This window comes from Lampris incognitus, unplaced genomic scaffold (genome assembly GCF_029633865.1).
Source record: "Lampris incognitus isolate fLamInc1 unplaced genomic scaffold, fLamInc1.hap2 scaffold_73, whole genome shotgun sequence".
Classification (NCBI taxonomy): Eukaryota; Metazoa; Chordata; class Actinopteri; order Lampriformes; family Lampridae; genus Lampris; species Lampris incognitus.
In genome coordinates, this window is record NW_026611579.1 from 95,001 (window position 1) to 108,607 (window position 13,607).

The 13,607-nt window shown below is 39.8% G+C and overlaps 1 pseudogene; it reads right to left on the minus strand.

Moving 5' to 3' along the window:
- Positions 1–409: 409 nt before the first annotated feature.
- Positions 410–13,607, minus strand: part of LOC130134020 (cytochrome b-like) — a 54,051-nt pseudogene continuing 40,853 nt past the window's right edge.

A 13,607-nucleotide genomic window follows, 5' to 3' on the forward strand; every position in this document is an offset into this window, starting at 1 on the left:
TGCTGTTGTCCTGCAATAAATATATACCTGTAAGCAAGACGGAGTAGAATCCCCCACGATGAGCTGGAGGGCATTGCTAGGCAGACAGATGTCTACAGTTCCCTACTTACCTTGCTGCGACCGTGACCCAACCCCGGAAAAGCGACTAAAAATGACATGACATTCTCAAGTCAACCCGCAGCTGGGGTTAATATGAACAATAGAGTACTAAACCTACCATATTGAAGCTAGCTGTCCGATTATCAAAAATGCATATGACTCCGACTTAACTCAAGATGAGTATATGTCACAAGACTTCAGAATAACATCTAACTGAGCAGATACAATATCAGCCCTCATTGTTTAGTGGTATTTAGGATCAGCACGACGTTCAGCACAAGGATCAACAATAGAAGAACTGAACACCTACTTTGTTGGGAATACTTCATAGGATGGTGTAAACTAATACGAAGTATCACTCACACTTCACTCAAAGAAAACTGACTACTGGATTGGCAGGAATAAAAGCATAAATACATACAGCTTCAGGGAGAATAGAGCTAAAGCTATGAAGGCACTGAGGAGGGCAAGGAATCATAGTAGGTCCTTGTAGGACAAATAAGAGTGAAAAATACCTTATCTGACTTCAACCCTGTTAGGTTATTATATCCAATTTGTGCAGAAACAACAGATTAACGAGAGGGACAGCAGCAATAATCAAATGGAGCAGGAACTGAAAGATGAAGAATCGGTTGAGAACAGCATTATCTACCCAGAATCCATCTCAGATCCATTGAACTAGCATTCCTCTTCCATAGGCAATACCTGAGAGTAGATTGGTAATGACTGTGGCCCCTAAAAAACACATTTCACCTCAAAGAACAACACATCCTATGAACGTGATAGCTATAACTACAACTACGACAACAACTCCAATGCTTCAGGTCTCATGTAGAAGTATCACCCATAATAGAGACCTTGGACAATATGTACTAGGTAGATATTCACATGGACGATACATATAAGTCGCCTATGGCTCACATCTCCACAGATATCAACCACCAAGAAGAATGCTGTGAAGGTCTCTCAGGTGTACTGTATGGGTAGAAATACACCTGTTAAAATCTGACAGATAAAACACAGCCCAAGGAGGAAACCAGGCTGCAGTTAGCTTGACAGAAGGACTGACATGGTGACGCTGAGTGTAAGCAGTGTTAAGTGTGTTTTACAGAGGTCCCATTGGATATTACTTGTGCTGAAGATAAGTGGGATCTGAAGTAACATGGCAGACTTAAAGCCTACTTTCTCTTGTCATATCTGATCTATGGCCTAACCTGCTATCTTCTGCCCAAATATTACCTAAGACTCAGGTATTAGCAGGTGGATGATGGCTACCTAATAGCCTAATAACTATTAACAAGTTCTACGGCTACTAGCAGGCCAAGAATTCTAACTTTACAGGGCTACATATGGTCACAGTGGGAGTGTTGAGCACATATATATTTAGGGTAATAACCACACCTGCTGAAATGCTGCATCAGGCTAGCTGCTTAATAATATTGACTACTTGGAGGTTATTGTGATTGATGGATCTATAGGCTATGAATTAGGGAAACCCTATAGATCCAATCAATATGACTCCAAGGCTATAGGCCAACATGACTGAGGTGACAATTAAGGGGATTGTGAGGACTCAGGCATTGATGTGAGAAGTATTCAGGACCTCGACAATGGCATCTTTGGAGAAGAAGCCTGCAAGGAAGGGTTAAAAGACTTGATGTAGCTCCTAGGAGTTCAGGTGACTTAAAATCCACGCTATAGCTACGATTATGCCAATATCCCCAATCCAGTTATGGACTACCTAAAGGGCAGCAATGTTGGCTTGCACTCAGCCATATCATCAGCCATTAACTAAGAAAGACATGATCCCAACTCCCTCTCAAGCAATGAGAAGCTGCAATGTATTGTTGGCAGTTACCTGGATAACTATTGCCACAACAAATATGAGAACATATTTCAAGAAACTTGTATTTAAGATCGTTGAAGTCACTTGCTTACATGAGCTCCTACTTGGGTTTGTGGCTCCTAAGACCAATGGATAGCTGTTATCCTTTAACAGCCATTTCTAAGATTTTAGCCTAAAAAGTAAGACTTAGCAGTTGTTGTTGCTACATCCCTCTCTCACTAGGCCAAAGCAGTTTAGCCCCTATCTCTGGAATCACAATCCAGTATTCTATTTAAACTAGGCCGGGATCCCGTAGCTTACAAGTTTAAACAATCTTGACAGATTGATTCCACAATCATGGACTTCATGAGCACACTTATGAGAAGATGAGGAGACTTCTGCTCCAAAGGAGGAAAGAAGTTATGCAAAAATCCACAAATGGGCTAAAAAAAAGACAAGAAGAGTGGAGTTGAGGTGGATTCAGCAAGGTACACAAATAAGAAAGGTCCTGTTCACACCAGTAGACACACTGGCACAACAACCAGTAGCACATACCTGTGGGCCACCATGGAGAGTATACTGGTCACTGAAAGCTCCTATAACTTCAGCATAGATTAGGTCAGGGATAAGTTCATCCTTCCAGTACCAAGCCATACCAGAAAATGGTTGATGTTGCAAATTTAAAAGTTTTACCTGTTAAGAGGACTATTTACCAAGTACATTGACACACCTGTCTGTGCTTGAGAGCTATAGCCACTATACAAACTATATAAATACACAGCGTTTTTATTATCTGCCAAGTGCATTAAAAACAGGTCTGCTCCTTTTAAAGCTGTTACCTGTCGAGGAGTTCCACAGAGAGCAATGAGTACAAGACCTGTGTGGGTGGCAAGGGTGAGTGTGTGTTATGATTGGTATTTTGAACTCTGTTTTTAGGGAGACATCACTTTGTGATATTATCATGGCTACTCTGCATGTTATTACAATGGGTAACTGCTTGCACCTTTCAAACTGAATATTTACTATCATTTCTGGTCTTGCAGAAAAATTCCTTTTTGTTAATTTTACTAATTTTTGTTAGATTTAAGCAGTTCACAAAAATCATCCAGTACATGTGACAGTTAATAGTTTCACTCAACATTGTCATGTAATCCCAACAGTAACATTTAAAAACAATCCACATTGCAAACAAGACATGACAAATATCTTTGGTATCAGCAATGACAAAATTTATTTTCTGGCAAAATATTTTTTTAACTCCATTTACACATTCCTTTTTCTCTGCACAGATCAGAAAATGAAGACCCAAAAAAAATAAGAATTGATGTTTATGACTATTTTTGGATATTTTCCTCACAAATTCAAATAATGTTAACTAACCAAGGCATCAGTTGACATAATGTAGCCTTGCCTTAATGCTTCACAGCTCTTGCAGTAATTTCTAACTCTTTCACTATGTATGCTCTCAGGAATAGATACATTTCTATGGCTTCATCTGTTGTGGTGGCTGAGAGTAAGGAGTTTTCTGCCATTATAAGGCAACACAAGCTAAATACAGTTTCATCACAAGGAGAAGGTCCTCTCTGTTGGCATTCTTGTTTACAAGCCTCCACTGCTTCCTGGGAGACCTCCTTCAGGTGAATCTGTCCTCCAAATATATGAGGAATGCTGCACATGAGAATTGGACATGCACTTGGAGCTACGGCATTTCTGCTCTTGCAGATAATGTGGATATTCCACAAATTTGGAACTTGCATCAGCTCTTCCTGTACAAACTCAAATATCAGTGAGAACAAACATTAATGTAACACTTCCTTTTTTTAAAGTCACTATAATACATGCAGACATATGCTCTTATGGACAAAGGGGGTGAGTGGATGCTGAGGAAAGGAACTTTTTCTTTGCCCAACAACCAAATTGTTTACATCACAAATACAAATATCTATAAATACCTATTAAAATCACACACGCACGCGCACACACGCATAGGGACAGAATAACATATAGGAACATAGACCTACTAACACACCTCAAACATGTCCACACAAGTAAACAATACAAGCTACTTGTCCAAGAAGTCTCGAGAGAAACAGTAATTGTCTTTCACTTCCTGGAGACAATTCATCCAGTATTGGGCATGATGCGTTCTCAAAAAGTCCACCAGCTTTCCATCCACTGATAGTGATTACTGGACCGAGCAATATAACAATTACTGACGTGGCGATCCGTACTCCATCATAAGAATTTCTGCATCTCTACCATTGTGACATTTTCTGTCCCCAAATCTGCGCGAATTCTGACAGCTGTCCCCATCCTTTTCTCAACTTCTGCTATGAAATAAACAACGATGGTCTTGGGATTGCTGTTTGCTGAATACGCATGAAGACATACCGTGAGTCTTGAAAAGCCATCAATCGCTCCATTTATACAAATGCTCAACACTGCGGAGGTCTAGAAACTTTAACAAATGCCTCACTATATTTTGAGTCACAACATACCCAGCTTGTGTAATGGTTATGAAAATGCTGTAATTCTGAATGCACTAAATGGGAAAAATACACGTTGAAAAAACCTCCACAAGATGTGCACTGACTATAAAAAGAGAAGTTAAAGTTGCTGTGTTTAAAATGCACAGTCTAATTATAATTTACATTCCATATTTTATTTGGGGAAAATCCACTTGAAGTTACGTTTCCCAGTGTTTCCTTGTTTCGCCAAGTTTAGTCATCAGCCTGGAATCTGCTGATCTGTTGTCCATTGCTAATGCCTTGTTCAGACCTGTAGGGGAATAAAGTGTTGCCTGCGGTCTGCCATTACAACATCCCACTTGACTGTAGCAACATGGTGTCCGTGTTTTGTGTCTTTCTATCCCCCCTTACAGGTAGGAACGATAGTTGTGATATGTTTCATGGTGTGTATATGTTTTCTATCCTATAAGGAGCACGCAGGGAGTAAAATATTCCTGTCTGCAGTAACTGTAGCATGTGAAGGTAATCTGGCTAATCTGGAGATGTTGCTCTGCTGTAGCGTGCTAGCTGTAGCGTGCTAGCTGTAGCATTCTAGCTGTAGCATGCTAGCTCGCTGCGTTACATAGGCAGCAGCACAGTAAAAACGTCACGGTCGCCATTTAGTGAGGAAGCGTCTCATGACAAAGCGTGTTTGCTCTGCATTCATTCTACATGATGTGGTTACAATAGTCATGCCAAAGTGTTGCACTTTACCAAATAGATCAGTTGAATGTGTGAATGCAAGATTACTTTTATTTGTGTTTAACTTTAATGGAGATTAAACTGTTCTCACGGTTAAATACATAACAATAGTATCTACTATAGGAACAATCACTCATATATTTTCAGAATGTGTGTGTGTGTGGTGTTAGTGTGTGTGTGTTAGTTAGTGTAGATAGCGGGACCGAAAACTGAAGCATTTATGATCCTAATTCTTTTTGGAGATGGTAGGTATTGTCCCAGAGAGTACGGGAAAAATCCCAGAAAATTAAAATTACGCATAATTATGCATAAATATGCATTTTTCTAAAAATGTCTAAAAACAACTTTTCTCGCGATTTCAGATGATTCTGAGCATCTTTGATTTTTTTCACCTATATAAAAAACATTTTCCGGGACTTAGAAATGTTCTGGCATTATGCAAAATATGCATTTTTGAAAAAATGCACTTATGATCCTACTTTTTTTGGAAGTGGTAGGTATTGTTCCAGAGAGGACCAGAAAATTAAAATAATTATATTAATTATGCATAATTATGCAAAATATGCATTTTCTAAAAATGGCTAAAAACCTCTTTTCTCGCCATTTCAGATGACTCTGAACACTTCGGGGGACGGAGTTGAAGGGGGGTAAACCACTTTTCTCGGCATTTCACATGATTCTGAGCATTTGGGGGAGGGGTTGGAGTGGGGGGGGGGGGTTTAGGGGCAGGGGGAAGGCGGTTAGCTGGCAGGATGAAGAGGACGGAGATTTAGACGGGTGGATAACCGAACTGCTACATTGTAGCGGGGCTCTTCTAGTCACTCATATATTTTCGGAATGTGTATGTGTGTGATGTTAGTGTGTGTGTGGTGTTAGTATAGATAGCGAGACCAAAAACTAAAGCACTTATGATCCTAATTCTTTTTGGAGGTGGTAGGTATTGTCTCAGAGAGTAAAGGAAAAAATCCCAGATAATTAAAATCATGCATAATTATGCATAAATATGCAAAATATATGCGTTTTTCTAAAAATGAATAAAAACCACTTTTCTCGCCATTTCAAATGATTCTGAGCATCTTTGATTTTTTCACCTAGATAACATTTTTCTGGCACTTACAAATGTTTTGGCATCACTGGTCAACACAATTTTTCTTGCATGGGGTTTTTCAACGGATTCGAGCTAACGTTTGGGTGCTGAATCCAAATCTGGCATTAGTTTTTGCCTATCACATCAGGTTTTTGAACTGTGAAAAATCATTATTTTTGAGAAAACAGCAATTTTACACTCGAAGTTAAAAAAACACTGTTGCATTAGAAGATCGATAGATGCAAAAATGACTACAATAAATAAATAAACACTCAGCTAGCATGAAATTACTTCGGAAATGAATAGGGGTCATTTTTAGCCCTACCAAGATTGCCAGACTAGATGGTCAACTTTTGTAAAATCCTGAATAACGAGCATACAGATAGCACAAAAACTTGATGTGATAGAGCAAATCTGAGCTCAGATTGGGATTCAGCAGCCCAAAATTAGCCAAAAACAGTTTCCAAAGTCCATACACAAAAAAAAAACCAACTATATTTTTGTAGACCAATGTTATGCAAAATATGCATTTTTGCAAAAATGCACTTATGATCCTTATTTTTTTGGGAGGTGGTAGGTATTGTTCCAGAGAGGACCAGAAAAATAGCAGAAAATTAAAATAATTAGAATAATTATGCATAATTATGAAAAATATGCATTTTCTACAAATGGCTAAAAACCACTTTTCTCTGCATTTCACATGATTCTGAGCATCTGTGATTTTTTCTCCTATGTCATTTTTTTTTTCTGGGACTCAAATGTTTTAGCATCATGCAAAATATGCATTTTTACAAAAATGCACTTACGATCCTAATTTTTTTGGAGGTGGTAGGTATTGTTCCAGAGAGGACCAGAAAAATAGCAGAAAATTCAAATAATTATAATAATTATGCATAATTATGCAAAATATGCGTTTTCTAAAAATGGCTGAAAACCACTTTTCTCGCCATTTCACATGAATCTAAGCATTTGGGGGGAGGGACTGGGAGTGGGGGGGGGGTTTAGGGACAGGGGTAAGGCGGTTAGCTGGCAGGATGAAGAGGAGGGAGATTTACAGAGGTGGATAACCGAACCGCTACATTGTAGTGGGGTTCTTCTAGTGCACACATATTATGCTATTTATTTTAAAGGTGCAACAGGTAATTTTCTAAATCCGTTCAAGGTGATAGTTCAAAGTATTTTTCGAAGTCAGTTTAAAGCTACTGTAAAGATATTCCCTTTCTAATGCTGCTTTACGATGCTGTCAAGATATTCGGCTTATTCTGGTTAAATGTCCAATGCAGATACTTTTCTGATTTATATCCAATGTGCTTTCTGTGTTGTTTAAGGTAACATAAAGACAATATTGGTATTTTCATTGTGACAATTGACAATACTATATTTTTCTAATTGTGTACTTTCTTAAAGCGACAGTGTACTATGTTTCAAATTGTTTATAAGGACAATGCAATGTTTATTGACAAGCTTTGTGAACATGTAAATGTGAAAATTTGGGAAAATGCATTACAACATCGGACTTCACTACAGCAACATCGTATCCGTGTTTGGTTTCTTTCTATTCCCCCTTACAGGGGCGTAACCCTTGAACGCAGCTGACATGGTCTAGCTTCTATCCATGGACACATCCGTGCCCCTCCACCTAATCAGTGACAAATCATGCTACACAGTAAAATCCTGACTATTAATTTAACTCGGAGAGTGTACAAATAGATCCTTTCGGGTCCATTTCTACACTCTCCGAGTTAAATTAACCCTCAGGAGCGTGCCAGACTCCTCCTTCCTCCTGTACAGCCCCATGCAGTTAAGCACCCTTCTTAGCGCGCGCATAGCGACCACAGTATCATCCATCGTGCTCAGTAACGACAGCATCTCGCCACATGTCTCAACCCAAGCACGGACCAGAACTTGATCAAGTCGTGTAAATGGCGCATACCGAAGCAGAACAACCACCTGCGCCCAACACCGCTTCTAACTACAGCTTGTAAAGCTAGAGAAGAACTACACATATTGACACTGTTACTTAAAAACAGTGAATCTATACTCAAGTATTGGTGACCAACTGATTTATCAATCTTCGGACATATTTTCATTACTCAAATTGAAACATTATCTAGAATTATGTACCCAGCTTTTTCATTAGCCATTACTGACACAATTAAATCATTTAATCAAACAAATTTCTACTTTATTTGGAAAAACAAACATCATTATATAACAAAACGGGATGTGGTAAAATCGTTAAAAGAAGGTGGCTTGGGGCGCTGGTGAGCAGTAACATGTGAGGACGTCTTTAGATTGAGCTCCTGATCAGGGCGAACTTTTCATTAATATTTTAACTTTTCAGATCAAACACAGATAAATTAGGTTTAACACACACGATACTTAACCGCTAGCACACCGGACTCACAACCCTGTACTTGCATATCGATCATCTGGAAGACGCGATGGGCAAAAACAAATCCAGCAGTGACCAGGCCGCTAAAGCCTCGGGCTCTGTGAAAGCCCCAGGCGGGGAGTCTACAGACCTATCTGGGGTGATGGCTGCCATCGCGAGCAGTGAGAGCAAGATCTTGGCACGGATCGATTCATTCACAGAGGATCTGAATGCAAAAATAGACGCTATAAAGGCCGGCATGGCGAAACAAGAGACCCGTCTGAGAGACGTGGAGGACGGCCTGAACACATACTCAGACAAGACCACGAATATGGAGGAGGACATCGGCCAGCTAACACCTGAAGTCGCTATGCTACGCCAGAAGGTAGACGGTCTGGAGGGACGACAACGCCGGTGTAATGCACGCATTGTCGGGATAAAGGAGGGATTCGAGACCAGCGGAGGCCAGCAGCCTACTATTAGCATCGCTAAACTACTGCAGGAGTTACTAGGCCTCAGCTTCACCCCGACCCTAGACTGGGCTCACCGCGGCCTGCGGCACTCCACCAACAAAGGAGAACCCCCCAGGATCATCGTGGTGAAGTTTCCCTATTTCTCAGAGAGGGAGGAGGTTTTCCGCAAAGCTGCCCGTTCAGCTCCGTTGAGCCTGCACGGCAAGAGAGTGACCATCTTCCCGGATTACACCGCGGCAGTGGCGAAGAAGAGAGCGGCCTTCTCCGAAGCTCAGTGGCTCCTCCGGGGCTGCCAGGGCGTCAAGTTCGGGATCCTGTTCCCGGCGGTGCTTCGTATCACTTCATCGTCCGGCCAAGAAAAGCGGTTCGAAGACCCATCTAAGGCGATGGGTTATATCAGGGAGAATCTAAAGCCTCAGGACAATGTACAGTAAGATGTTGATAAACTCCAATATATTTGTGGCTAACTGGTATTGGCGGCTAATTGATATTAGCTGCTAAGTGCCAACAGCTAGCGGAAGTAACTAGCTAAGACACCAAGACAACAGGGTAACGTTATGGTTTAACTTTATCTATTTACTTTAACATTTGTAATTTGAGACTCACAGATAATGTTACATTTTTCATTTAATAAGAATGTCTCATACCTGCTGCCCATTTAAAAAAGCTATTTTTCTGTTTTATTATTATCGTGTGTGTGCATGTATATGTATGTATGGATGCTAATTATTATGAGACCCGTAACAGTGCTTTGGTGACGACTGCTAGGGCGACACCCAGGTCAGTGTCACTTACCTACAAAGGAACTGTATTATAACTGCTGTTATATGGGTGTAGATATATTTTTCTTCCTTTTCTTTTGTTTTTTTAATTTTAATTTAAAAATTTTTTTTAATATGGGTGTTGATATATAGTTCTTAGTTATATAAATACTTTTTGGATTTAATATAATCTTAACAAGACCACTGTTCGCCCTGGTTGGGGCTTGTTAGAGGGTTTCTATATGGTTATTTGCCAGGTTATACTAGAAATGGGGGATGCGATCTCTAGGAAATTAGTAGATCAGCATGGGTTCTCAAGGCTCTGTTTTTGTTTTGTAGCTAGTAGGCAGGGACTTTTTCTTTTCTTTTCTCTTTTCATTTTTAGAAAAAATGTTTGACACTCAGAATACAGGTTATCTTCGTTTTTTGAGCTGGAATATAAAGGGAATTCACAATCCAGTAAAGCGTAGTAGGGTTTTTGGACATTTAAAATCTTTGAGAGCTGATGTCATGTTCTTACAGGAAACCCACCTTCGGTCAAGTGAACACACAAAACTAAAAAAAGCTTGGATAGGACAAAATTAACTGTTCCACAAATGACAACAGAACGCGGGGCACGGCCATCTTGATCAGGAAGGGTATCCCATTCGTTCCACTACTGACTATTTCTGAGCCCAGGGGAAGGTATGTGATAGTGACGGGTAACCTGTATGGTACACTTGTGGCACTGGCAAATGTATATGGACCAAACTGGGATGACCCACTTTTTTTCTCTAGTTTCATAGCAGCCCTCCCAGACTTAAATAATTACCGATTAATATTGGGGGGAGATTTTAATTGTGTATTACATCCATATTTGGACAGATCAAACCCAAGACCTAATAGTAAAGTTTCGAAGGCAGGTGCTGTTATCCATTCATTTATGGAATCCTACTCTCTTTTTGATCCCTGGAGAAGAAACAACCCAACTACTAAACAATACTCCTTTTTTTCCCCAGTGCACCATTCTTACTCAAGGATTGATTTTTTTCTCCTGGATAGTAGGGTCCTTCCTATGGTTAGGGGGAGCCAATATAATTGTATTGTTATTTCGGATCATAGTCCTGTACATCTAGATATAGGTTTCATAGACTGCCCTAAACCCCAACGCACCTGGCGATTTGATCCTCTATTACTGTCCAGGGACTCCTTTAAAATTTTTCTCTCCCAGCAGATAGATATCTTTATGGAATTCAACCATACTCCGGATATGCCACTAACTATTGTTTGGGAGGCTCTCAAAGCCTACCTTAGAGGCCAAATAATCTCATACACAGCACATGAGAGAAAGAAACATAAACAACGTCTAACAGAACTGTCCCATAGTATAGCGGAAGTGGACCGTTCATATGCCGATTCCCCAACACCTGAACTTTATGAGAAAAAATTATTATTAAAAACAGAATTCGACAATCTCTCCATTAAACAAACAGAACAATTATTCTTTAAATCAAAACAGACATTTTATGAGCATGGAGAGAAAGCTGGAAAACTGTTAGCCCATCAGGTTAGACAGTCCATAGCCGCTAACACTATTTCTGAAATTTGCACAGCAGCTGGGGTAAAGACTGCCGACCCTGACACCATCAATAACCAGTTTAAACAATTTTATATTACCCTTTATAGTTCAAAACTGCCCAGCGACTTGTTGCATATTTCAACTTTTTTAGACGGTCTGACCACACCAAAAATTTCCCTTGAAGACAGAGCACAGATAGACAGAGAGATATCAACAGAGGAAGTGATACAAGCAATTAAATCCATGCAGAGCAACAAAGCACCAGGTCCGGATGGTTTCACAATTGAAATGTATAAAGAATTTGCTACCAACCTGGCACCAATACTTAACCTGATGTATCAGGAAATTTTTAACCAACAGAAATTGCCCCAAACTATGATGCAGGCAATCATATCAGTGTTACTTAAAAAAGAAAAAGATCCCCTAATGTGTGGCTCCTACCGTCCTGTAAGCTTGTTGAATTGCGACTACAAAATCCTTACAAAAATCTTGGCCACCCGTATTGAAACTGTTGTCCCAACGGTTGTTAACCCTGATCAAACTGGTTTTATACCAGGCAGGCAATCATTCTATAACATGCGCCGCCTATTTAATGTACTATACACACCACATTCCGTAAAACAGACAGAAGTAGTGATTTCTTTAGATGCTGAGAAGGCATTTGACCGCATCGAATGGCAATATCTATTTGCTGTTCTAGAAAGGTTTGGCTTTGGTTTCACATTCCTAGCATGGGTTAAAATATTGTATTGCTCACCGACAGCCGCAGTGCGGACGAATAATATTATTTCTGATTATTTTTCACTCCATAGGGGCTGCAGACAGGGCTGCAGCCTCTCTCCTTACTTGTTCGATTTGGCAATTGAGCCACTCGCTATAGCTCTTAGGGCAGAGGATGGCATTAAAGGTATCTCAAGAGGTGGTAAATTGCATAAGGTATCACTTTATGCAGATGACCTGTTGTTATATATATCCAACCCAATAGAATCTATACCAACACTATTACTTACCCTGGATAACTTTGGTCGCCTGTCAGGTTATAAGATAAATTATTCAAAGAGCTTGCTTTTTCCGATTAACCACACTGATAGAGACTACTCTAGCTTTCCATTCAAACTTGAACATAATGTATTTACATATTTAGGAATCAAAGTCACTCATACAATGGGGAGGTTATATAACCATAACTTTAAAACACTAATAGAACGAACAAAACAAGATTTTAAAAAGTGGTCAACGCTACCAATTTCATTAGCGGGCCGCATTAATATAGTTAAAATGACAGTCTTACCCAGATTTCTCTATCTTTTTCAAATGATTCCCATATTCATACCTAAGACAACTTTTCAACAATTAGATAGATTAATTTCATCATTCATTTGGAACAATTCAAACCCCTGGATGAAGAAAATATACTTGGAGGTCCCTAAGGAGACAGGGGGATTAGGTTTGCCTAACTTTATTTGTTACTACTGGGCTGCGAACATTATAAAACTTTTACATTGGGCATTTACATATGAGAATCAACAGGGTACAGATTGGGTTCACATGGAACTCTTATCCAATCCTTTACCGATACTCACCTCTCCACTACCACATAATCGTAACATACAAATAACAAACCCAGTGGTTAAAGCTTCACTTAGGATATGGCTCCAGTTTAGGAGGCATTTTGGATTAAAGCATGCTAGCGGTCTTTTTCAAGTAGCAAATAATCAATTCTTCTTGCCATCTGTGTTAGATAACACATTTCAACTTTGGCATAGAAATGGACTGGTGTTTTTCTGTGATCTATTTAAAGATGGAACATTCGCTTCATTTGAAACACTTACCAAAGACCATAACATACCCAGATCCCATTTTTTTAGATACCTTCAAATCCGTAGTTTTGCCAAGGAAGTGTTTCCCTCATTTCCGTATCTGCCAACCAGGAGCCAATTAGATGTTATTCTAGAGAAGGATCCCTTTGGGAAAAAACGGGTCTCTATAATTTACACACTGATACAGGGATTGAAACAGATATCCTGGGACAAAACAAAAACTGCATGGGAGAGAGATTTGGGTGTAGAGCTTTCTGAAGAGGCATGGCGGGACAGCTTAACTCGCATTCATACGTCTTCATTGTGTATACGACATGGGTTAATTCAGTTTAAGGTGCTTCACCGTCTTCACTACTCGGGGGACAAGCTTGCCAGAATCTTTCCCACCACAGACCCTAGCT